The 27693-nt window shown below is 40.4% G+C and overlaps 1 long non-coding RNA gene and 1 pseudogene across 1 annotated transcript in view; one reads left to right on the forward strand and one right to left on the reverse strand.

Moving 5' to 3' along the window:
• The window catches only part of LOC140691625 (uncharacterized), a 40728-nt gene extending 26664 nt beyond the window's left edge, over nucleotides 1–14064 (forward strand). The window contains exons 2-3 of the long non-coding RNA XR_012067373.1: nucleotides 7987–8092; nucleotides 13510–14064. This is a non-coding gene — a long non-coding RNA (uncharacterized lncRNA). The remainder of the gene's footprint in view (nucleotides 1–7986; nucleotides 8093–13509) is intronic.
• Nucleotides 14065–23667: 9603 nt separating this feature from the next.
• Nucleotides 23668–24469, reverse strand: LOC140691654 (large ribosomal subunit protein P1 pseudogene; annotated as a pseudogene).
• Nucleotides 24470–27693: the final 3224 nt, after the last annotated feature.

Genomic DNA, 27693 nt, shown 5'->3' on the forward strand with positions numbered 1-27693 from the left:
ACCTCAGTAAGATATGGTTTTGGAGGCAAAAAATAACACAAATAATTAGATCATTACTTTCTGCCACTGTTCATTTTTGGCTCTACTTTGAAAGTAATAAAAGCATGCATTTCCTCACAAGTGTGAAAAATGCCTCTTCCTTTGTAATTTCAAGATAAAATTTATTCCAAATTGGGTAACTTTATTAGAATTTTATGGCATTGAATTTTTTTCTATTCATAATAATAAATTAATGTTTTAAAATTCTGTCTTCAGAGAGAAAAAAACATTTGCTGTATATGTAAACAAATTCATACTGAGTAATTCCAGTATTACCATGAAGTTACATTTCCTCTGTGTACATTAAATCATCTTGATAACACCACAATAAGTTGATCACACACACAATCAATTTACAATGACTGTTTCAAGACTTAGATCAACATAGTTGATTCTTATACCACTCAGAGAGACTTCTTGATATCCCCAGAGCCAATTTATTCAGCCATGTTCATTATGGCAGCACTCCAAGAAATTCATTCTGCAACTTAGAGATTTGTATTGCACAAAGTTATTTTTAATTCAGCAAGCAACCCTACTTTTAGTAAGCAGCTTTTAAGACTTAACCACTAAGTTATTACAAAAATTGAAATAGTTAATTTTGCCCACTATGTTAGGTTTTGTTAAGTACTTTCATGATATTTTTAACATAATCCTAACAAAAATGCTCTGTGTGGGTGGTGATAATGCTGCTAATAAGTATTTACTCAGCACCCACCTTGTCCCACTGGGCATTTTACATAGTATCCTCTTTGTGCTGCTGGGAAAAACAGATTCTAAAATGTTATGTAGCTTAAGCAAAGCTTTTGATTGCATTGTAAGGTTCAGTTTTCAACTATTGAGTTTTTTGATTCCCAAAGATCCCCAAAAGCTAGTGTGCTGTATGGGCAAGAGGGACAGAGAAAAGACATGCTATATAACCAGCAGTGTTGATGGTCCACTCTCTCAGCTTCTGCCTGAGAAGACCTACAGTCTGCAAGAGGTGAATGTTTTTCGCCGTCTGTCATGGGCAGTCCCCATACTGTGTGCCCCGGCATCAAATCTTGTTTCTGTCCTTTTTGTTTTGCACACTACTGGGCCTCGATCTCTTATTGAGCACTTTGAGCAAAATACTATCTTCCAGCAAAGAAACACCTTGAACTTACTTGAAGTCTCTTTGGCCAGTTTCAGATGCAAGAGTGAATAGATGAAATGTGGACCGAACATTGCATTCCATTACTTCTTTAAAATAGCTTCTTAGAGAATGAAGGGTCCAGGTTGGGGGCTTGAGTTTTTCTGATTTCAGCGATAAAAAGTTCCTTCAGGACCACCACACAATGCAATCTGTTTGGAAAGCAAAGGATCATCATCATCCTTCTTCTCGTTATTTTGTCAATAATTACTCCCATGAAAGAATGCCTATTTCATGTCAAGCACTAGGCTTACATGTTTTTTAAACATTATCTTATTTCACCTTTACAACAAACCAAGTAGGTCGCATTCTCTCTATTTTTACTGATAAGTTCCCATAATTGGGACATAGTAGAGTCTCTTTGAATACTACTCTCTTTAAATCCAAAGTCTTTGTTCTTCCTGTTACTCCTGCTTTCTCCAAATCAGATTAGATAAAAATTTCATGCTTGCATCCACATTTCAAGGCCTGTTGGAATTCACATTTCAAGGACTCTGTGTTGGACATACAGCCTGTAAGGGAGGAAGTGTGACTGCATCTTATCAATAGCTTCACCAGAAAGGTGACATTACTTCTAAGTTAATTCCTCATTGGAAGAACTTTGGAAGAAGGTTATTACAGTGCATGGCTCTCTGAAGGTGTTTTTCTTAGATCAAGGTGGCCCCAGAGAATTATAATTGAATTGCTTTTCATTTTGTTTAGTACTGTTAGGACAAGTATGCACATGATCTTGAAGCATTTTGGAAAGTGATTTGAGACCTACTGTTTGATCAAGCAACACTTGAGGAACTCATAGTATTAGAAAAATATGTGCATGTACTAGATCATTTGTGATATAATGAATCTTGGTTGTTAGGTTAATACATATTTTAATGTATGTTTCAACTAGGGAAATGTATAGTATTTGAGTGGTGAGGTTTTTGTCTGCAGCAGATACTTGTGAGGATTTAAAAATTACAAGATGAAGTCACAGATTTTTTAAAATTCAGTTTTCATGAAAGTGAACTTAGGTTGAAATAAGAAGCCAATTAGGAAGGCAGCTACTTGTGAATCTCTCTAGACATGAAGTAAGTGTTAATTCTAAAACAAACAAATCACTGCAGGAAACTGTTAAGCCCTTGATCCTGGAAAAAACACAGTACACAATGTGGAATAGGGGAAAGAACAAAGAACTGGGGATCAGCACATGCTCTGCCAGGAACTAACATTATGTGTGACTTGGACAAGTCACTTTACCAGTGTCAGGCTCACTTTCCTCGTTTGTAAAATCAGTGCGTTTCATATAGTTTCTAAAGTCCTATTGAGCTAGATACACTATTATTTGAAGTGCATGTGGAATTAAGCACTTACCTTCTGTAAAGATGTTTATTTTCTATTTCTTTCCTTAGAAGTCCTTTAACAAAATGAAAGATAACTTTAAGTAGCTGAATTTAAACAGTACTGGTCTTTGTAAGAATCAGAGCTTGTTCATATGTTAAGCTTTTCTTATCACATCAACAACTGAAATATATACAATTTATACAGATAGGAAAAGGTAATAGCTACCCAAATTATACTAGCTTTACTGATGTGTAGACATAATGAGAAGGTAGCCATCTGCAAGCCAAGCAAAGAGATCTCAGAAGAAACCAAACCTGCTGATACCTTGATCTTGGACTTCTGGTGTCTAGAATTGTAAGAAAAAATATTTTTGTTGTTTAAGCCACTGTTCAGTCTGAGGCATTTCATTATGGCAGCTCTAGCAAACTAATACTGTAAACAGTATTATTCTCATTTTTTGGTTAAGGAAACATGACTCAGAGAGGTAAGGTAACTGATTTCTCTGGAGTTACTAACCAAAGATCATGTGGCTGGTAAATGGCAGAACTGGGTTTCAAACCTAAGTTTTTCTGACTGTGTACGTTCCATGTCACCACACACTTTCCTTATTAGTCATAAAGCACAATCTTCCCCCTTCCGTGGACCATTGTAGATATCACATGTGGTATTCTGTGTACAAATAATTGCTTACATATAATTTATGAAGATTTTCTAAGCATGGTGCTTTCACAAAGAAACATAGTCTATTGTTCAGGACCCTGAGTTTCTCATTAGACTGTTTGAAAAGTTACTTAAACTTCCTGTGCTTTTTTCCCCTTTATATCATGAATGGAAATCAAAATATCTCATAAATTTGTTGAAAGGATTAAATGAGATACAGCACATAAAGCAGTTATCATAGGCTTTGGTATATTTTCAGGACTCAATATATACTAGCTATTATATAATACTATTATATTAATTACTTTACTTTATCATACAACTACTTTGAATGATGGACAGCTTGAAGGATGTCTGAAATTTTCATTACAAACACTTTCATGTTAAAGAGGAAGAAAATTAAGGCCTTGAAATTACAGCAAATCAAATTGAATGAGCTCAAAGGGCTGTTTTATTTTTAATTTTACTTTTTTAAAAAACTAAATTAGCTTATTGTAACTCCATTCATATTGTATTTATTTATAATGGCAGTATGATTTTGACAATTTCTTATCTAGCTATTGAAATAATAGGGTGATGAATATTTAGCACAGACAGGTTAGTCGAACTAAACTGATTTTTTTTTCTTTAAACCTTTAAGATACTGTCCTCAGTATAAAAATAATCTCATTTGTAGTGATCTTTTATAACTCTGAGCAGTGGGGAATTAGACTGGAGAAGAAAGTTTAGGCAACATGATAGGGAGGGGAAAGTGAGGGTAAGGATTTTGTCCTTTAGGCAGTGAGGAAACTTTGAAGATTTCTTAGTGGGAAAGTAACTTCTGAGGAATTCTGGAAGATTAATTTGGCAAAAATATTTGCTATTGATTAGCTCATAAATAGAAGTTAAATGTTTATTTTAATTGTCCTGATAAGAGACAGTGAGCATCAGAACAATAATGCTTGCACTGGGAGTGGAGAGGAGATAAAGCAGATGAAAAAATCACTTAGGTTGATTAAATATGCATGAAAAATATGAGAAGTGCACCTTTAAAGTTTACTTGGTTAGGTCAAAAAATGATGTGTCAACTAGAAAAACAAATATTTAGGAGACATTTAAAGCACAAGAGATGGTTTTTAATTTTAACTGCTAAATGAATTTGTTTCAGCAGGTTCAGATGAATCATATTGCAGGATAATAGAAATAGCCTGAAACTTCAGGGAAATACCAGAAGGACAGTTCCCCTCTTCTCTTAGAATACCACCTCAGCTTTAGAGGCAGGGTGCTGGGCAAAGGCAGTTAGTCTTGGTCTGTCACCCTTGGCCTAGTCCTGCCCTATAATAGGGGACTAAGTAAGGAAAGAGCCCCAGGCTTCTCAGCTGCTCTTGCCCAGAGTAAAGCTTCTGCAACGCAGAGCTGGGTGTGTGTCATAAATGTTGGTGGCCTGCCCCTCATAGGGAGGAACTACAGCCCTAGACTGGGAGCTAGAGATGGAGGAGTCCTGTGTTCTGGGCTGCACTTTTAGGGGGAGAGTTTTAACTGTGCTGAGCTGGAGAGGAGGGGAGGGAGTGGACTGTGGGTTAAATGTCACAAATTCTTTATCTTTTTACTGAGATTTAGTGAATTTTCTTGAATAAATATATCCGTGCGCCCATAGGACAATTTACAGAGGCCTTAGTTGCATGTGCTGTTTAATACTTTTCACCTCTTAATGATTGTTTCCCTGGGGAGAAAGTCCAGAGCTTCTCACATTGTCATTCCAGAAGTTGCCTCTTTAGTTGTCATTTGTTAATTGAGATGTTGGCAAGTGAAATGTGCTTAGAAGAGGAGAAAGAATTGCTAATGGGTCTGAAAACTAGGCCATACAGCAATATCTAGGAGAACGAAAACATTGAAGAGTTGCCAGAAAGCAGAGTTTTTATAGATATAAAATAGTAAAAATAACTTTAATCTGTGTAACTCCACTCAGAAGAACTAAAATTAATACACAAAATTACTGGGAGGCAGGTTTCACTAAATTTTTGAAACAAGTTTGAGTGAAAAATCAATGGCAGCTAAATGTATGACACTGAACTCTCTTTTACTGGAGATGTGTAAACAAAGCTGAGACCATCTCTTAAAGTAATACCAGAGGAGATGTCTGCAATGACACATCATCAAGCAAGATGAACGTAGAAATGTGTACATTGCACAGAGCAGTTGGAGGCTTCTGTATTAATCAAGATGAGAGATGATGCTGGTTTGAAGGGGAGAGTAGCAGATAGAATGGAGAGATGTGTTCTAGCACCCAATGCTATGGTAAGTGCTATGGGGAATGCAAACATTTGAAAATGTGAACCTTCGCCTGACATACCAAGCAACAAAGAAAAAAATAGTTACTAACACAAAATTTTTCAAGTTATTTAACTTTATCCTTATACCCAATAACAGAAGTTTCCAGAAGCAACGAGATGAACAATAACACAAATGGAAACAAACAAAACAGTGAATAAATGTTTATAAACTGCAGACCCAGGTCACAAGGTCAAGCATACTTTCCTGAATTTTTAAAGCCAAGGAATATAAATGGATTATCTCCACACTGAAGATTTATAAAAAATATAAAGCAGCACAGGATCATCAGAAAAATAGGGGAAGGTTTCAATAATACAGTTTTTAAGTAACAAGTAGGTAGAAACTCTAAAGGGAATTTAGATGTAGTAAGAAACATTCTTGACACCAGATTACCAATTTTTGTAATAATGAAAGAATATAAAAACCTCACAATTTAAATTGTGATTCTATAGAGTTCACTAAACTTTTTTTTTTTTTGTAAAACCACAGTATTTGAGATATACCTAATTAGGTAGAGCGCTAGAAACACTTTTTGTTATGCTTGTGTTTTCCTGATCTTTACACAAATATTTGATTAGCTTAAAATGATAAATTTTTCTGTTAAATTCTACCTTGGTTTAGGAGTAGGTACACTTAAACTGCATTAAGATCTCGTAAGAGAAAATGGGACCTTTGTAAATATTCAAGGATAAGAAGCCAATTTTCTGTAATAGTTCTGTACTTTGTTAGGTTTTGGTAATGAGATTTGCAAGACACTTATTATTATAAAATGTATTCCAGCTGCCTGATGAGATCGGTGGTCAAATTGCCTGTCTGGACACTTGGTCACCATTTTTGTTCAAAGTCTGCACCTTTATGTGTTTCAGCTCTGCTCTCCCAGTAAGACTGGTGCTGTGACTGAGAGCCTGGATTTCCTTAATTTTGGGATGGCTTCCCTAGGGTTCCCATCAACATGATCATGTCCCACTTCTGGTCAGGGAACAGACTGCAGGTTGGGGCACTGACGGAATTTTGGCCGCAACCCTCTGGCTGCCACCAGAGCACAAGACTGTTCCTCCTCTTAATTGGCATTTTCTTAACGTATGGTACTCAACTCCCACCTCGGGCAGGACAGGCAGGCTCTGTCTTTTAATCTGCTGCAGACCTTCTTCACTTTTTCAATTCATTTTGCAAACAGAAATTAGTTCAGTGGGTTTCAACTGGAAACAGGTGCTCTTGTTTCGTATCACCTCGATGAGTGACATAAACTAAAATGCACTTTTATCTCACTGGTGATAATCATGGACCCCAATACATTACCTTTTTTATATGCTAAGCCACTAACTTGCTCTAGAGAGGATTACCTCCAGATTCCTAACTGAACCCAAGCCAGTCTTTTAGGCCTGAGTTTTCCAAGTTGGCTATATGCGCTTTGCAATTTCACCAGAATGTTGCCAACACTCCAACATGTGCTGTGTGGATATGGAAGTAAATTCGCTAAATCGCAAGAGTGAAAGAAGTAACATTACAAGTTCTACATGATTCGCTGGACTGGTTTTCTCTCAAATTTACTCATCTTGGTAAATAATACAAGTTACAGTTTGATTTTAGTTTTATTGATCCCTATTTACTCTCTGGGCTTTTTAATTGGTCAAGAAAGAAATTTGGAGTTAAGAGAAATTACTCCCAATGGGATTATAGTCTAAGTGGAGAGAAGAACTTACTGTTTATTCCAGTGGATTTGTGCAGCATTGACGGGCAGACATCCCATACAAGAAGTCACCTTGGGGCAAATACATAAAATTCTGCTTTCTCATCACACAACATTATCCTGGAACAAGGACTCAAGGTTTTTTGAGGTTTATAGATGATGTAAAAATTCTTTAGAAATCACTGAGAATTAAGATCTTTTATAAGTTATAAATTCTGTAATATTAAAAACAAAAAGCCCTTAAACTAGGGAAAACCAGTGCTGTCTTCTGAGAACACCCATCTACATTTGCCGTGTGGCTAATTTCAAATTGCGATTTTCTCAAACCTGATTTGTATTTTACACAGCTGTTCAGTGCCGTTCCGTTTCTTGCATTTTTCAAGGAGTTATATGGTTCCCCCTCTTCCTTCCTTAAAGATAATTTTAACACAGCTTACAGACACACACACACAAACACACAAGTTTGTTAGCCAATATCCGTAAATGACCAAAGCCTGGGGGAAACTACTGAAAATCAAACTTGGTTATAGCAGAGTGGTATCAGCCAGGTACTGGCTACGTTCCATGTTTATAAATAGGATGCAAAAGTTTAATTTTATCATAACTGAAGAGCAACTTTGAAAAAGTCATGTAATTTAATGGCATAACCATCCTTTATTGCTATATGTAAATAGACTGAATAACAGCAGTAAATGTTGAACACAATCTAGTTGCTGCAATTTCTTTGGAACACACTTTAAATTTCAAATTATGTTTAATGCCTTTGTACATAACACAGGTCTCTTTTTTAAAGCTTATCGCATGGAGTTGACTTACTTGAGGAAAATGGCATTTGGGAAAAACAGAGAAGTAGAAGCAGAGTGGGCCATTTGGAAATCTGACCACATATTTTTTTTAAGGTGAGTCATTTAGTTTTAAATTGTCTTTTCCTTTCATTATTTTGAACTTTATCAATGTCCTCCTGTGTTAGGTATTTACATCATCTATGAATAAGACTTTTCCCAATTGCACTGTGTGACTTGGCCACAACATTTCCCTTTCCTTTGGTATAATTAGGCTTAAAGGGAGAAGGTGATAGACAATGGTGTGCACATGCTAGGCTGCTTCTTCCCATGGAAATGATTCACTAGCTGGTATCCTTTGATTCTGCCCTTGGTCCTGCCCTCAGGACCAACATATCCTTCCTATGCTCAGTGGAAGAAGGGAGGAAATGCTGTTCTCTTTGTATCCCGTCTGATTTCAGAATGTTATAATGAAGATACAAATGTGAAGGTGAGATAAGAAGCTAAAAAGTAAAAAGTTCTTTTGAGAGGCAGAGGTAGAAGGCTCTGATGAAATTTTAACACAGGGGTGTTAGCAATAGGCTAGGAGGTCTCCCCTGTGCTCTCCTGGGCTGCCATCAGCAGTGCGGGGAAGTTTACCCTAAAGCAAATTCCCTCATGGGATTGATAAGTCTTAGAAGGTGAGTCCTCAAAGTACATCATGCACACAATAATATACTTTGATCTCGTGGATTTTTTAATTTTTAAAAATTTAGTTTTGTGCTCATTGGATGATTTCAAACAAAATTGAGAAAATAGGGAAACAATTTTGCCTTTAGGTTAAAATGAAATCTATAAATCCACCATGATCAGGGCAGTGCACTGTTTACAGCCATACTATTAATGCATCATCAGGAAAATCATGGAGAAGTTGTTTATCCTAGAACTCTTACCTTCTCGAGCAAAGTCTTTTCTTATGTTCAACAAATTCTCTCATTCCCAGGAAAGTTGGTTAAATGAATGGGTCTAATTCATTTATTTGGGAATTCATCCTTATTGTGTGCCAGGCTTAAAGATTTCATGGTGGACCAAACAGTAATGCAACTCAAAGGCTTACGAAAAGGATGAACAATACACAAATAATTATATAATTATAATGAATCCCTAGATGGAGACTGGAAGGCTGGAGCAGGAAGGAGGGACTTGCCCCTTTCTGTCAGTTCCCATTCATGTCAAGATGAGCCCAGCTCTTGAGGCTGGCAGCAGTCCGTCGCCTCATGACTGATTTGTGGTTTCTCCAATATTCACAGAACAAACCTTATCTCCTAGCACCAGAGCCACTCCTTCAAGTACTGAGTTCCAACTCTGCCTTCTCGCCTAAACTTCTAAGTTTGAATAATTTCAGTCTCTTCCCTTTGTTTCCCGGTCCTGGGAGTGCTAGTTGCTTCCTGTAATTCATACCTCTGTGATACCTTGCTGTTCCAATTCACCTTTTCAGTTTTCTGATACCTGATTAACAGTTTTTGCATTAAACTCTCTCTGATGAAATAATCGGTATGGTAAAATCTGACTGCAATCTCTCTGACGCAGTGGGCAGAACCTAACATTAATCACATGTACATTTTTCCCCCTAAGGACCTACCTGGATCCCCTGTGAGGGCTGGTAATCACACAGTCAGGGTATTTGAAGTGGTATTCAGTTAAAGAAGAAAGTCCGAAGAATAAGCCAGCCACTGCAGCAGGGTGTGGGAGGTTACTCATGTTGAGTTTATAAGTTAATGGAGAAGATGGAGACATAAACACTTGACAATAAAGTGGCTCATGAGATGAAGGAATGAAAGATGCTTTTGAGGCTTTGCCAGCCTAGTGGTAGAGACAATTGGAAAGCTAATGGAAAACTCATTACTCCTTAACTTAGCTTTATGTGTGGATTCACAGAAATTTATTCATTAACCTAGGCCCTCTTCTGGCTTTGGATGGGTGAAGCGCAAAGGCAAATATTAAGTTCTAGCCGAAAAGTAGGAGTAGTGTTGTAAGTAGATGACAAAACAGATCAGCAGACCTGACACGGTTCAAGACGGGACAGCAATCTAGACAATTCGTCGAGTCACATAGCAACCTTGGTCATGCCTTGGTGTTCGGGCATTTTAGAACTCTTGATAACCTCTTCACCGCCCAGATGCTGCCTGTCTACCTCAAGGCACCATTGTTGTTGCCACATTGGACCCTTTAGCATTAGCAACTGGCCTACACCTCCACATTTCCCACCTCCAATTTTATGGTTTGGGGTTTAATGCTAGTTCTTGGCCTCTTACCATCTTTCTTATTTGCTCACACCTAATTGGATAAGTTCTCTCATGGCTCTGGATTAAATGTCCACCTTTATAGGAGCATCCCAGTATCACAATACTTAATACACACTAATATGACAGCTGGTGACAAATGCTGTAAGAAGAGAAGAGCAGGATGCGCATGTGCTATTTCAAAGGGAGTGCTCAGTAAAGGTCTGACTGATGGTGACATTTGGGCAGAGGCTTAAATTGGGCACAGAGGCAAGCCATGCAGAGATCAAGTGAAAGAACCTTCCAGGCAGGAGGAATAGCAGAGGCAAAGTCTCAAGGCAGACACGGTCTCAGCCTGTTTGAGAAAGTGCAAGGATGTCATGGAGGTGACGCTGAGTGAGTGAGAGGTCACTAGAAGGACATGATGCTAGAAACGCAGTCAGAGTGAGGCCAGGTAGGACACTGCAGGTCATGGGAAGAGCTTCAGATTTCCTTGTCAGTGTGGTGGAAAGCCATTGGAGGGTTCTAAATGGGGAAGTAATGTGATCTGACATATTTTTAAAGGATAGCTCTGACTTCTGTGTGGAGAATGAGCTGTAGATGTCAGGAGTTCTGACCAGGTCGAATGTCGCTGTGGTGGCATTCACTATAAGAGTAATGATGGTTTGAAATGAGGTGCTTGTAATGAAGATGTTGACAAGTGTTTGGACCAGAGATACATTTAATGTTCAGCTAACTGACTTTGCTAATGGTTTATATGTGAGGCTCCAAGAACTATTGTACAGTTAGATGAACAATGTACCAATAAATGAGATGAGAAATCTGTTGAGGGGGTGGAGTGTATATGTGTGTTGTATTTGAGATGCTTATTTGCTACTCAAGTGAAAATGTCATATAGGCAGTTATAAGTGCAAGCTGAATGCTCAGTGGAGAGTTTGGGCTAGAGATACAAAATAGATACTATTAAATGACACTAAAAGCCATGTGATTGGTTAAGATTATTTAAAAGATGAGTGTAGATAGAGAAGAAAAGAGGACAGAAGGCTGATTCCCAGAGCACTCTAACATTTGGAAGCCAACAAGCAGAGGAGGGGGCAGCAATGGGGACTGAAAGGAGAGTCAAGTGAGGCAGGAGAAAATCCAAAAGTGTGGTGTCAAGTGATCTACTAAGGAAAGGTTTTCATGAAAAAGAGAGTGCCCCCCTGTGCCAAATTCTCCTGAGAGGTCAAGTCAGATTCCAATGGTGTGCTGACCACTGGATTAACAACGTGGAGTCATTAGAGACCAACATAAGACAATAGAAGGATGGAGATAAAAACCTGATTGATGCTTATTCAAGAGAAAATTGGAGATTGTAAAATATCTAGTATAGTTAAATTTTAAAGGATTTTCTTTAAAGAGCATCAGAGAAATGAAACAGTAGCTAGAGATGTCTAATTAAGAGAGCAGTTTTTTAAAAAAAATTAATGGTAGCTATGCATAATTTTATGTTGATGAAAATTATTTGGAAAGGTGGGGAGACTGATGCAGGGGAAAGAACTGAAAACCAGAGGAATGAAGTCCTTGAGTTGGCAGGCAGGGATACAATCCTGCATAAGCACGTTGGGGTTTGCCTTTGAAAGAAGTGTGGACAATAATTGATCCATTGAAACATGAAGAAAGAAGAGTGTATAAGTTTAGAGGCAAGTAGGATGACAGATTTAGTTGTGAGAGAAGGAGGTTTTCCCCTGGCTGCTTCTTGACATCAACAGCTGAGAGAAATAAGGGGGCTAGAGGATGTTAGGGTCCAGAGGGTAAAATGCAAGATGCAGAGTCATCCCAGAGAGCAGGGATGTGAGGTGGTTGGGTGTTGCAGTTGGACTGTTAAGCAAGACTGAAGCTTTGAGGTGTGTGGACACAAACTTATAGTGATATCAGCGTAAAAGCAGAGAGTGGAGGGAGAGTCCTGTTTAATCAGGAATATGGTTTTGCTAAGTAATTATAGCAGAATTAAAGACGGGCAGGGAGACCACGTATATACATGGGAATAGTTATAACAACGGCGCATAGAATGGAATGCAAGTTGTTTAGAGAAGGAAACAAGGATATGACAGGGTGATACAGTGAAAAGGTGATTTGGTCAGTTTTTTAAGCTCCTTGGTGGGGGATCAACTAATTGCATGACCATATAGTTGATATTTTTGAGATGATTTGGTTATTGGTGGTGTGAACGTGGAGTGAGGGGCCTGATATAAGGAGACGTGATTGATGGTAAGGACATCAAGGAAGTGAATCTCCAGGAATTGAGTTTCCATTGAGTTTTTGGAGAAGGAAGATAAGAGAGACAGTGGAGAGAAGGGCAGCAAACTGAAGCCAAACATTCACTGAAGGAGGGAGAGTGGCCGGAAGAGTGGTAGATCAGAAGGCTGGGTCCAGAAGGATGGCAGATGACTGCAACGTGGCGGGGGAGTAGAGTCCAGCGGCAAGTGCTTCAGAGGAGCAGGGCCCTGTTAGGGACGTGGAGGGACTGACGACTGGGGATAGCAATGAAGGGCAATGAGTGTACATGCCATTTTCAGGCTTAGTGGTAAGTGGGGTGGAGAAGGGTAAGCAGCCACCCTCTGGAAGGGCTGCAGAGACAGCGATGCCCCAAGAGCTTTCAGATTTCAGTTAGTGCAAGGAGGTGAAGCTGAAGGCAGCAATCAGAGAAGTGTTTATTCAGAGGCATCTATTCCTATAACATAGCAGCCTATGGACACCAAATAAAAATCCAGGTCCAGAATGAAGAACCATTATGAGATTTAGCAAAGAACAGATCAAATGTCCTGATGAATACTTGGCTTAACTTATAATCAAGTTATTGTTACAAATATCACTTAAGTGTAATGCAGGGAAGAATTTTGACAGTCAAGACTTTTTATCCCATGTTGTGGTTTTTACTGTTGCTGGTGTTGTGGGTGTGTGTTTGGCAGGTAGCACATTATATAGAGTAATTTGTAGACAAGGTAAGGCACAAAGTTGTGCTCTTCCTATATAATAGAACAGAAGGTAATTCATGTGTGGATCTGTACTGCTAACTGTAAGGAATGCAGTATTGGATATACTTAGTTGGGTTTTGTTTTTCCCATTTCCCATCTGCTGTTTCCTAATCACAGGCTTTCAGTTTGTATTATAATTTTCTTTATCATCTTTGCACCTTCTAGCCATTGTGAGGGTTGATCTTGGTGATAGACACATGACTTTGTTTTGCAGTTTATGGAAGTAATCTTTGTTTATTTTTTATTTAAATTACAGACTTTGTATATCCCCCCAACTGACTGTTAATTGTGCTGGACATACAAATGACAAATGCTGGAGAGGCTACACTGCTGGTGGGAATGCAGTTTGGTGCAGGCACTGTGGAAAACAGTATGGAGATTCCTGAAAAGGCTAGAAATAGATTTACCATATGACCCAGGATAACCGCTCCTGGGCGTATATCCAGAAGGAACCCTACTTCAAAATGACACCTGCACCCCAATGTTCATAGCAGCACTATTTAAAATATGCAAGACATGGAAACAGCCTAAATGTCCATCAACAGATGACTGGGTAAAGAAGCTGTGATATATTTATACAATGGAATACTATTCAGCCATAAAAATGACAACATAACATCATTTGCAGCAACATTGATGTTCCTGGAGAATGTCATTCTAAGTGAAGTAAGGCAGAAAGAGAAAGAAAAATACCATATGAGATCACTCATATGTGGAATCTAAAAAAAAAGACATAAATACAAAACAGAAATAGATTCATAGACATAGAATACAAACTTATGGTTGCCAAGGGGACAGGGGGTGGGAAGGGACAGACTGGGATTTCAAAATATAGAATAGATAAACAAGGTTAAACTGTATAGCACAGGGAAATATATACAAGATCTTATGGTAGCTCACAGTGAAAAAAAATGTGACAATATATGTATGTTCACGTATAACTGATAAATTGTGCTGTACATTGGAATTTGACACAATATTGTAAAATGACTATAACTCAATAAAAAAATGTTAAAAATAAAATTGTGCTGGACATGATTTCCTGCAGAATAGCTGACAAACATGTCCACATTCACGTTTAACCTTTATTTAAATTGAAAAGTTAATATTGATATAAGGATTTGGACTATACTACCAGCCATTTATGGATGGACCGCGGCCTGAGCTCTTCTTGTCGCATGACTAGCCACGTCACCAGATGTTTATTATCCCATTCATCCTGTGATGCAGCCATTTCCTTTTGGTTATAGTCAGGACATAGCACTAAGATGACAAGAACCCAGAGCAGCCACGTGTTTCCATGTTTTGTTACTGGAGGTGGGGTTAAGGGCATGTGATTTCAAATGAGCGCTTGATAGAAGTGCTGCATAGGGTCAGAAAAGAAGCATGTTTCCCCCACAAAGAAGAGTCTCCATGGAAGGTTCACTTGTACTTCGTGGGGGAGGAGTTTCATGTCCTATGGCGTAGAGGAGCTATCCCCCGCATCACAGACACGTCTGGTGAGTCCGTGTCGCACAGGCACCTGCGCTAAGGGCGCACCGAGAGTGGGGGCAGTGAGCGTGGTCTGCCCTGGGTGCAGCTCTGCCCTGGGAGAATTTAAATACAGTGATAAAACTCATGGAAAGTAGGTTGGATTTCATTATACCCACGTGCTGGAAGTTCTAGACGATGTCATTGACAAAATACTTCTCTCTGAAAAAAATGTTTGTTGGCCTAAGTTCTAAACATTTATAATGGCAAATTTCAATAATCTATATGTAAGCTTCAAATTAACACAATTTTGTTGCTTGGCCTTCAATAAACATTGTTTTTTAAGGAGAACTCCCAGTTATACAGTTGGGTCCTCAACACACGGACTCAGCTGTAAGTGCTTGTTTTGAGAAGATAGTTAAGAATTCAAATATTCAGGCACGATTTGTGTCTTCAGCTCTTAGGGCACTGCATGTTCCTCTGTTTTAAACAGTATATTTGAAATAAACGTTCTTTAATAAAGTGTTTGTCAAAAAGGAGAACTAGAACTTGAGTTACTTCAAATCTATCATCCTATGTGACCCTTTGGCATTTTAAGTCTACGTTTAAAATATAAAACATGCACTACAAAGTTCTTTGGAAGCACAAATTGTTTAAACTTGAAATACTTTACTGCAATTGAATAACAGCTTTAAACTTCAATTTAATTTCTTTTTATATTGTTTTAAAACTAAAAAAACAAATAAAAAAATCACCAGGTCACATTAGTGATAAATTGTACTTTTTGCAGATGTTTTAGTTTATTAAAATCTACATAGTAGTTACTGGACAATTACCTACATAATGCATATACATTTCAATAAAAAAAACTTTCCTCTGCCTGCAATTCTTTTCTGTTCCTTATTTGTTTTATTTCTTGATTATTCCTGAAAATAATGTTGTCATGGAGAGGAGGATGTGTTAAAAATTATCTACTCTGAGTGTCACAGGCCAGATTGGCCAGTAGGGAAGCATTTCTATGAATGGAGATGCTCACTTTGTCATTTTGGGGTGTGCTCCCACGGGAGAGTTAGAATCAGGCTGCTAACGCACTTCAAATTTTGGGTGCAGATCTGCCCTGTAAGAATAGACTACTTGTGTTTGGAAAACTGAGTAGTGGAGATGCGCTGGCAACACAGTTGTTTTAGTTTGCCAGTTGCAGAGGACAGTGAGCTTTATATCTTTAGCATACTCTCAGAAGCTGGAGGCTAAAATGAGGAACAACTGCAGAATCATAGAGGTCTGTGTTTGTGTCTAAGCCCTATCTCTTGAGCAATTTAATTTCTTTAAGCATCAGTTTCCTCATCTTTCAACATGTAAAAAAATCTACAGCAATTTCAGAGGGTAATGAGAAATGGAAGAACTTAGCTGACACTCAGGCCATAGAAAGTGCTCAATGCATGTGTTTCCTGTTCCTCTACTTCCTTTAAATACTCAGTTCGGTTATTTGTTCTTTGCATACATTTTCACTAGATGGATACTTCCCTTATATTTTCTGCTGATATTTTAAGCATGAAGGATGTCCTTTTATAATATTTGCTAATAAGTTTGATATGTGACGTTAGTTTCTTGATGTTAAATTTTCCACGAATTATTTATTGACTGCCTTAGAGATAAAATAAATGAGAATCATCAACTTTTAGTTTATTGAACATGTATGTATCTTTCAATTATAAATGGGAGGTTTTTCAGCTGTAAGATGGGAGGACGGGGCAAGTCACGGGGTATGCAGAGTGCAGGGGTGGGTGGTGAGTGGGGATTAAACAAAAGTTGATCCATTGTAACAGTTTTCTCTCACTCTCTTTCCAGGGAAGATTTGTGTTGGTGGCCCCAAAGCAGACAGCTCTGTATCCCATTACCAGCCAATGAGTCATTTAGTTCCCCACAGATCCAAATAAAGTTTTACAGAATACCTATGTCATGCCTTCCAAAATATATGAGCACTATAAAATACATCATTTATTTTACCATATGAGCTGACTCTGTCCCTCTTTCACCATTTGGGGGAGCAATCTCACGTGTTTTTGGCTCTTAGGTTATTATCAGATACACTGGACTTCTCTGAGCTTTTCCATGCCTAGTCCCCATGGTCTTTTCAGGAGTTTTATAACTTGGTTGTAAAAATTCACTCTAAACTGAAACTTGGCAAACAATATATTAATCTGGGAAGTTAATTTCTTTTATAAAGTCCAGAATCTGTGTAGCCCCTCTTTTGAGTTTTCAGAGACCTTGGAAAAATAAAGTGAGCAATTAAATTTTTTTGCATCTTAAAAAATGTAACTCAATTTTTTTTAAATCCTCTCAACCCAATTTTTACATGTGAATAGCTAGTATTTTGGACTGAGTTCTGATACACTTTGAAAAATATTTTTTTTTGGCACAGTGAAATAAAGTAATTGAAAAAGGAATGAGGCTGAGATTTCCCATTACATCACTGGAATAATAAAGTATATTTAGAGAGTAGCGCCTTTCTGAATTTACAAAAAGGGGTAAGATGTTCATATCATTGGGTGTTCACCAACATACAAATAAATTAGTGAGAAGTATCACTTTAAAAAATGCGATGTGTCCTCAGTCTTGTAAGAATTACTAAATATTGCTAAAGCTTATGTTTAGAGTTGATTCATTGGACTTTGGGAATGACTTCGCCATCAGATAGTGCCAGGAAATGTGAGTTCAACTTTCATGTCCTTTCGGTGCCAGAAAATGCTGTCACCGCCCTTGCCTCTTAACCAGCATAAAGCTCCAGAAGGGACTGACCAGACAAGGTGACAGACAACACAGAACCTCCACGAATTACCTTCTCACCATAGAGACAGGCCCAGGGACAAAAGGAGCTCAACAAAGACAAAAGACAACACAAAGGAGCATTTAAAATGAGGCTTTGCCAGCTTTAAAATACTTTCAGGTACGTTTTACTGAAGGATCATAGAAGAGAATTAAATCACGCTCTCTGGAACGAGACAGCCCCGGTGGGCACTAGCTGTGTGGCCTTGGGGAAGCTATGTAACCTTTGCAGGTTTCACTTTGCTTATTCCTTAAAGTAGAAAGAATAACAGTATGTACTTCTTAGAGTTATACTAAGGCTTAAAATACCGAAATACATGTAGTGCAATTAGCAGAATGATTAGCAAGCAATTAATCAATTAATTTTGTTAAAAATTAATATTAATTTTGTTATTGTTTATACTATTCAACTTTTCAGTTAACTTTGTGAGGTTGATTTCATCATTATTATCCTTACCATTTTACAGATAAGAATAATTTAGGTTCAAAACGGGTTTTACTTTGTACAAGATCACACAGCGAGCAAGTATGCGTAACTTGATCTCAAATCTAGGTTTCCTGACAATAAGTGTGGCACGTTTTTTCCTGGTGTTTATGGTGTATATTTGAGGAACATTGTTTCTTACTCAGAATTTTGGATAAGTAGTTGTTTCATAGAGGGTGTAACCTTTTCTTCTCACACTGCAAAATTAGTTAAAAATTTTCATGCACAATATCAATGTGTTTGGTGGTAGAGTTTTAAGGTCCCTGAAGTTGTTGTTGTTATTGTTATTGTTATTATTATTATTATTATTATTATTATTATTATTATTATTATTAAAGTATATTAACCAAGTACTAAACTGGATGTAATGGATGGGATGTATCTGTTACAGCCGGCTACGTTAAGAGCACCCAGAGTTCCCGGTGGGCTAGAACGGTTCAGAATAAAGCAGCCATGAGAGCTTAATAGCTTACCCACTCACATCCGTGGAATCACTCGGTGCTGCAGGTCTTGTTTTGTACACGGTGGTCGTGAGGGCTGCAACTCACAGCTGGTAACAACTGCGTATTTAAGTAAGGTGTCTGTACTTGACGGAGAAGGAGAGGCACGAAGCTAGTCTGCACTTGTTTAAAATAAAGGAGGAGTGGGGCTGGCTTTGTCAGTTAGTGACAGACGTGGTGGGTGGAGCAGGGCACCCGGATCTCTGTTTAGGACTGAACCCTGGGCACCAGTGCTTCTGTCTGGCAGCAGAGGGTTCCTCTCCCTGTAATGGGTCTTAGCTGAAAGGAACTGTTTGCCCAAGGTGTTTCACCACTCCCAGAAGCAGCCTCTGTCCAATGACTGGTTGGTGGGGAGTCTTAAAGGCCTGATTCTTTTGCCCCAATTCAAGGTAACTTTGATGTGCCATCCAGCTTCAGAGCCCATGTAGGATTGGCTAAGACCCCGGGTGCAAAAGCAACACAGTTCAGCTTCTCCCTCTGCCCAGCCAGTCCTGCTCCCCTCACTTCCTGACCAGCGTTGCTCTGTGGAGTGCTCCCAATAAGCCTCCCGCCCGTGGATCTCCAGCTGAGGGTCTGTTTCCCAGGAACTCCAACCTAACGTTGTAGTCATACATGAAAGAGCTGGGTAGGTTTATCAGAATCCCCAAGGAGAAGAAGCAGCTTTCCAGTCACAGAGGAAGTGGGACGCAGACTTGGAGCCAAGGCAATGAGAATAGATGAGTTTGGGTGGATGCTAACGCATGCTGTTTAGAGAGGCAGAAAAAGGACTAAGAAGAGACCAGATGAGATGGATCCAGGAAAATCAATGTGTTCACTACATGGCAGCTTGGTGAACATAGAATTGGAGGTCAGACAGCTATAGCGATGGACCTCTGGGATGGTCTCACAAGTGGCTCTAGCAGTGATGCCCAGATGGGACATGCAACCTCTGCATGAGGTTTGGAGATCAATGAAACTCTCCTCTGGCGCAGCAAAGGCCAGAAAGTGTCCACACTGTAGTGATGGGCAAATACACCAGGCACAAGCAAGGGGGGGTCAATCTTTGTCTCATATAGGGCAGTGTTAAGGGGCAGATGGGAAGGTACCAAAACAGCAAGGGAGGGTTTCTCAGTCTTAGAATAATGATGTAAGGGACCAAAAGAGGAGCTGAGGAGTTGTGAATAGGGCAGGGATCCAGACCCAGGAACTGGAGCATAATCAAGTCCAGTGTGTGGCAAACTCAGCAAGGTGAGCAAGGGTGACTGGTTCCTGAATAAGAGCTGCACTAGACTGATTTTGATTGCAACCCGCTTGCTGATAACTCTGAAATCTCTGGGTCCAGCCCCATGTACTTCTTTTAATTTCTAGACTCATGTCCCCACTGGACATCTTCACATGAATTATCTACCAGAAATTCACAGTATACATAATGCAAAACTCATTTTCTTCTCCAAACTTCACCCTCCAGTTTCCACTCCTGGTTAACTGCATCACCACTCCTGGTCATATCATCTGTCCCTGTAAATACAAGAAGTGGACAGAGCAGCCTGCATGAAAAAGGGTCTGGATGAGTCAGTGTTCAATTCCAGTGTGGAAGGAATTAGGAGTGGGAGGTGTAGAAGCTCCTAGTATGTCTCTAGTCCATTCCCAAGCTTTTCTGCTCTTCTTCCTGGTCACACCCACGACCCACTGTCATCACAGTCTCCCCACCATATAGACTGTCTGTGCCTCCTAGTATCCCTGCTTCATCCACAAGAGCCTCAAACTCTTAAACTGTGGTAGGTGAGGGAATTGGCCTGGCCAACCACGCTCTGTGTCTTCATTTCTCTGTTTTACCCAGTTTCACAAATGAGTTTTAATTTGGCTGTTTGGTCACAAAGACTAAGGGCAAAGTGCTGGAGAAAAAATGTGTTGCACTTTATTGAACCTCAAGCTGCTCAGAAACCATTTGATGGTCTCTTTGAGCAGGATGACATTCGGCTCAGTGGAATCAAAGCCGATGCAAGTGGGGGGATCGCCTGGCAGTTACTTCCTTAGCCTTCATGCTGGAGGAGAGTCTCCACCCACCAGGGCTCCCCCGTTGATGAAGGTGAAGGACGGAGCGATGCGGGGAACTCCTCAACCTGCCCCTCTGACAGGAAGAACGCTGAGCACAAGAAAGGCCAGAGCTCCCAGCGGGCAAACTTGGGCAGTGGCTCCAGGTGACTTTTTATTTATTTTTATTGACTAAATGCATATCAAGCACTCTATCTTTGGTTCCCCTAGTCGCTCTAGTTTGTATCTTTTCTCCTATACCTCTGTCTTCTCAAGTACTCACTGTTCTCATGTTTCTTTTTCCCCCTCCTTCCATCAAAACCTTCTCTCAGGTTTTTCCCACCCAGATTAACTTTATAAGCTACTAAAACATTATCTTTCTTTGGCAACCTTGCAGCCCAAACTCTTAAGTTAAAGGATGAAATATTTATTGATCATTGCATCAGAGAGAATTTAGGCCATCTGGGCCTCCCCAGTGTCCCCGAAATCGCATTACCTGATTGATCTATGCAATAGGCTGGCCTGAGGGCCTGACATCCAAGGAAATGGACAAAGTGGAAGTAGATTGCTGTAGAATGAATCTTGTTGGAAGAGACAACAAAGAAACCTTACTGAGCAGGTGGCTGCGCAGAGCACAGCAGCAGGGGCTTCGCTGTCCAACAGGGCAGACTTTGAGGCCTAGTCATGAAACCAGCTGTGAAGGTCAGCTATGACCTCCAGCGGGCTGTAAGCACCAGTTAGTTATTTACAAAATGGAAACAATAGTATTACAAGGTCCTCAGAGCTGCTGTGAGGACTGTGACACACCTCCCGCAAAGTGCTTCTGGAACATGCTGGCACAGCATAATTGCTCCAGAGATGTGATGATGAAGTGAAAGAGAAGGAGGAGGAAGTGGAGACGGAGGGGGTGAGGGGTCTCGTACCTGACTGGTCTCTGAGAGAGTGATATTGATGTTGCTGGAGCCAGACTGTTTGTCACGTGCACCTCCTCGTTTGGGATGCTGAGCACCTCTGAGCCCTTCTTCCTGTCTCCAGCTCAGATGGGCATTTTCTGGTGTGGCAGCGGTGACCACGGCCTACCTCTGGGGTTCCATTCTTGCCAGACTCTAGAATTACGAGGAATTCTTGTAATTTAGGCATTCCTTTTACTTCCTGTCTTTTCATTTTCTCTGACTTTTATGGAGGCTAGCAAGACCGGGAGTAAAGACTGGATTCTATAACTTCTTGTGGTTCTCCTGTTCTTTCGTTTAACAAGAACTTTTTGAAAAGCAATATGTACCCGAGAAGTGAGAGCTGAGGGTACAGTGGTCAGCATCAACATGTAAACCGCGTGCTAGTGGAGCTGAAAGTCCAGAGAAGAGTCACACGAAAAGATGCTAAATATCTTTAGTCATTAGGGAAATGCAAAGTAAATGGTAATGACCTAGCACTACGTACCCACTAGAATGGTTAGAATACTGCCACCACCACTACTACTAATGAAACACTGAAAGTGAAAGTGCTGGGGCACATGGGACTCCCATACGTTGCTGGTGAGAATGAAGAAAGAGCACAGCCGCTTTGACAAAAGGCACAGCAGTTTTTAAAAAAATTAAACATACCCTTGCTATATGACCCATCAAGCCCAGCCCTAGATATTACTAAAGGGAAATGGGAATTGTCAATTCACAGAAAAACCTATATAAAAATTATAAAGGCTTTATTCATAATTGCCAGAAAATGGGAGCTACCCAAATGTCATACTCATCTCCGGGGGCACCCATTTTATCTCTGCCGGGTAAGATGTTAGACATTGGAGAACCACAAGATTCTGTTTTCATCTGCCCTTTCTTCCACCCCACAGGCCACTCCATCTCACAGCCTCCTTTGTGATTTCCTCCTCATCTTGCACCACCTTCTCTACCTATGCCCTCTCCCAAGAGGTGACATCAGTTTCTCAGCACTTCAACACCATCTTTATAGTGATGGCTTTTAAATGTATATTTTAGCCTTCACTTTTCTCCTGATCTCCAGACCTCCCTACTTAACTTTCTGTTTTAGTTGAGTGGTCTACCTTCCATTCACTGGGTGTGCATAACTCAGATGAAAGCTAAGGTGGGTTCCGTTTTCATGTCTTGGGAAGAATAAAATTCTTAAATGCTTTTACGGGGCTGTTTTTCTGGCACTGGGACAGGACCACCTTATGCTCTCCGAGTCTCTAAAATATGAAACTGTTGATTCATTTTGGTTTTATTTAACAGCAAAGAGAGATAATCTCATCACTGTGATGTACTATATGCCACCATCTATTCAAGGTAATGAGCAGTTTTGAAACAGAGGCTATTGGTAACAAGAAGAACTTTAAATTCAGGGGTATGGAGGGGAATGTCTAGTTCAGAGGCAAAAGCTGTTGTCTTGTTAGGAGCCAACACCATCTATTGTTTCAAAAAAAATTTTCAAAATGGTAATATGTGAGGGAAACAGCTGAGTTTTGTAACAAATAAAAGAAGAAAAAAGCCAAAAGTGCCTCTCTTGGGCAGCAAGTGAGCCTGAGCTGAAAAGGCCCACAGGGTGGAGGAAAAGGTAAGTGTTCCCCATGACTGTACGTATTTTCAGTAAATAAATAATTAAGATAATTTATCCTGCCTGTGTTCCATTTGCAGAGACTCTATGACATGTTCTTTTTATCTTCTGAGTGCAAACACATAGGCACAAGGCAGCAACAGAAGTGCAGAATCACAGCTCTTCTAATCCAGACACTTGAGTTAGAAAGTGCCTGGGGCTTGCTTTTCTCAGAGTCACACTCCACCCTTCGGCCAGCGGCGCAAGGCATCACTGAATCAGAGCGGCAGGAGGCTTTAGGTCTGACTGCTTAGCTGTCCCTCGTCCCTTCCATCTGAGCCAGTTAATTACCCCGCTCTGAAGCCGCCTTTTCCATCAGCATCACATCCGTCCACACAAAGAGAGCTGGGTGAGTCTCACATTAGACGATAAACTGGTAAGTTACCCCCTCTTATTTTACATCCGCACTATGGCTAAGCGGGCTTCAGGTCCGTTGTTGCTGTTACTTTTTTTTTTTTTTCCAGCAAGACCAACAGCAGCAAAGAGCTCAGCTTTTTATTGAATGCGTTCCTGCAAAAGTTTAGTCAAAAAGCCCAAAGCCCATGTCAACATCAAACTCCTGGGATCCGAATCCGTCTTTCTTTGCTTCCGCTTTCTCCTCCTCAGCGAGGGTGGCGCCGGCTGCGGGGGTTGGGGGTTGGGGGGTGGGGGGTGTGAGGGGGTGGGGATTGGGGGAATGTGGGGGGGGTGCAGCGGCCCCCACGTTGCAGATGAGGCCGCCGGTGATGACACTGTCCAGCGCCTTTGCAAACAGGCCCCGCCAGAAAGGTTCAACACCAGCTGCTTTAATGAGGGCACTGATCGTGTCCTCCGTGACAGTCACCTCATTGTCACGCAGGACGAGGGCCAAGCAGATGAAGGCGAGCTGGGAGCGCGAGGCCGGGCGCGGCGGGGCGGGCGCAGTGCTGGGCGCCTGGTGACGTGGGGGCCTCACCCCACCGCCGCCTTGGCTCCCTCGGGAGGACGGAGCCCCTTGGCCACAGCCGAGGAAAAACGGTCCTTTGTTGTGTTGAAGTTGGTATAAGCTGAGTTTTAAAGATACCCAAATAACCTGTATTTTTGAGTCAAATAGATCAACAGAGTAGAGGGATTAAAAAAAAATACAAAACCAAAGTGATCATTCAATCCATTATTTTAAACAACCAGAAGACTCAAACCTTAACATCCCGTAATCCTATGTAAACAGGTCCTCGGAGTCTTCACCTCTGACCTGGAAACTTCCATCTAAGGAGAAGGGGCTCATGCAACATGCGACGTTCTTACACCTCAGCAAAGCACAGCTCCATGTCATTCAGAGGCAGCCCTGTTGCGGGCTGCGTCATTCACGTCCGTCTCACACAGATGTGTAAATAGCATTATTCACGGCACGGATGTCACCACAGCCCCAACCAAATTAACCTTGCGTGTGACACTGCGTGGCCGTGAAGCCTGCTCTTAGAGACTGCAGGAGGCACTCAGGGAAAACAAGGAGAAACAAGTGTATGTTACTTATTGCAAAGGTTGGAATGTACTCTTTTTTTTTCAGTGACATCAGTGCGTGTGCCATGATTCTTGGCTAAGTGAACACTAAATTCCTTTATAATTATGCTTCATCTGTATTCATGCAGGGGCAGAGCTCTCAAACAGCCAGTTTTGGCTTTGTTGGTTCTGTCCATATTGTCCTTTAGTTTATTAATTTTGCTTCTCTGTTTAGTATATCTTTAATTATACTTACTTGGGGTTTATTTTGTCTTTTTTTGTTCCAAATTCTAAAGTTAGACAATTAAATTACTAATTTTCATTCATTTTTTATATAACAATATTATAAATTTCCACTGAATATTGCTTTTTCTGTGTGCTATGTACTAGTCATGTTCTAGGTTGTCTGCCCTTTTTCTTGCTGAAGAAGAAGCACGTGTAGAAGCGTGTACTGATCTGGCACAGGCTTTGACTCTGGTTGCTGGTTATTTGTTGCTTTAGTTACTGATTTTTCTTTGACTTTTATTCTGAATTGCTTGTCTGGTTTTTGATTTATCAAACCTCCATGTTTGGGTACTTCCTTTGCTATAGATTTCTTACCACTTTTGAGTCACCCTTTCATCCAAGGTGGGCTAGTAGTCAGGAGCTCAGAGTTCTAGGCTTACCTTTGTTCAGCATGGTAGTCTTTGGTCTAGATGTGATTGCCTTAATTTTTCTATTATGGGTGTGACAAGTTCCCATAAACTAAGCAGCTTAAAACAACACAGACTTACTATGTTACAGCTCTGCAGGGCATAAGTCAGGCTGCTTACTGGCCTTACTAGGCTGAAAACAAGGTGTGAGCACAGCTGCGTCCCTTTCAGGGGGCTCCTGGGATTCCTTTCAGGATCCAACTCCATGCTCATTTGTGTTGTTGACTGAATTCAGTTCCTGGTGGCTGTAGGACTGAGTGCCCATTGTCTTGCTGGCTGTTAGCTGAGCGCTATCGCCCACATTTAGAGGCTACTTACCTTCCTTGGCTTGTGGTCCCTTTTCATCTGTCTTTAATACCCACAACTGTGAGTCTCATTCCTCCCATACTTCTAATTTCTCCTCTTCTTCTGTTTCATCTCTTCAACCCTCCACTTTCAATATCTCCCATTTATTAAAGACTCCAATGAAGACATTGGGCTCAGTTGGAAAATCCAGAATACTTTTTATCTCAAAGTCTGTAAACTTGATCACATCTACAGAATCCTTTTTGCCATGTAAGGTAACATTTGCAGGTTTCAGACCTTAGAGCCTGGACATCAAGGGTAGGGGCGCACATTATTCTGCCTGCCACAATGATGTTTACCTCTCTGTGTCTCAGTTTCTTCATCTGTGCAATGGAACTAAGGGGCCCGGAAATTAATTTTCAATAGTTTTCCTCAAATCCACCTCTTGCGTCTTATTTTTACTCTTGTTCCTTTTTCCTTTCTTACTCCACAGTGCCCCATGGATTTGCTCCTAAATTTCATTCTGCCTTTGTGTGTGTGTGTGTGTGTGTTCCTTATCCTGACTTAAAATCTCATTTCATTGATTTTTTTTCTATTATCTTGGGCTCAATATGACAAAAGCTACAGTCACACTATAGATAAGAAACAAATACAGAATTAGTACATTTCACATGTATTTATTGAGTGCCCTCAAGCTGCCCGGCATTGGGTTCAGAGCTGTGGGCACTCTGATGACACCATATGTCACATTTCATAAGCTGCTGGGCTCTGACTGAGCAAAAGATAAACCCTGAGGTCGGAGGGTCCTGGGCAGGGGATTTATCTAAAGTAGCCTGAGGAAAAGTAGCTTGAACAAAATGAGAACTGCTGTAAGAAGTTACATCTCAGAATCCAACTAGCAGAAATGTACGCAATAATGGGAACAAAGAATATATTTAAAAGCCTAGAGAGCTCTAAGCAAGACCAGACTTGTACATGTGAGGAGCGGGTACAGAGACCAAGTCAGAATTCAAGTGCCGAGGGGCGGGGACACAAGGAGAATCCCGGCCACATGGTGTTTTGGAGGCCGTGCCTGAACACAGCTTCATAGGGAAATGCCTCAATTCTTAAGCTGCTGTTTATCAACTGCCTTTGAAATCTTAATTTGGTATCAAAATCTCTTTCCAGAGATTTTTTTTCATCAGTCTCTTCTTTTTACATGTCAAGGCAAGTTATTTAATCTCTTTTAGACGTTGTGATGGTTGACACATATTGTATTACTGGAATTATTAATCTAAATTCCAGGGAAATTGAAGTCTCCATGAGAATATATTTAAAATGAAGAGACGGGACTTTTTTTTCTCCTGGAAAGCCTTTTAATAAAGTCACAAGAAGCACACACCATCTACCCTTGGTTTGGTACCTAACAGCGCACACTCTATGCTTACTATATATGGGGACAAAATATGCAGTTGTTTGCTAATAATTGTGTGGGATTTTGTACTTGAGGCATTCTCACATGTTATAAAACTCTCAGAATTAGGGAGCGTGGCATTCCTTATTTTGCTTGAAGTTTGCTCTTACCATCCTTGTTCACTGTCTCACCTCCTGATACGGTCTGTTTTGTTCCAGAAGTTGTGCCATATGCTGAGGAGGCTAAGACAAACAGATCACAATGCCTGCCTTTTGGAAGCCTCCAGCCCAGCGGGGGAAAAGACCATCAGAGGAACGTTCCATATCTGGTGAGGCAGAGGAGGGAGGGCCTGCCTGCTGAGAGTCAGGAGAAAACTTCCCAGAGGCTGAAATTTAGGTGTTATGTCCTGAAAGATGAGTGGGAACTTGTCAGGCAGACAGAGTTGGTGAAAGGAATATCATTTAATTAAAGTGAAGGGGGAATGGGGTTTCACATGCAACCATGCAAGGGCATTCAGAGGAAAATTTTCAAGTAGTCTGAGTGTTTGGAGGGACAGGAAAGGGTGGCCATTTAACAGGTGACACAGTTTCAAAGCCTAAGGACTTGCAGTTAAGTCAGATCTCTTGATCCTGGGTTCAAGTCTTTTCTGTTCAAATTTTCTCCAGCCCACGTATCCAGCCACCGGACTGCTTCTGACCTGGCTTGTTGGCATCACGCC

Source organism: Vicugna pacos, chromosome 36 (genome assembly GCF_048564905.1).
Source record: "Vicugna pacos chromosome 36, VicPac4, whole genome shotgun sequence".
NCBI classification, from domain to species: Eukaryota; Metazoa; Chordata; class Mammalia; order Artiodactyla; family Camelidae; genus Vicugna; species Vicugna pacos.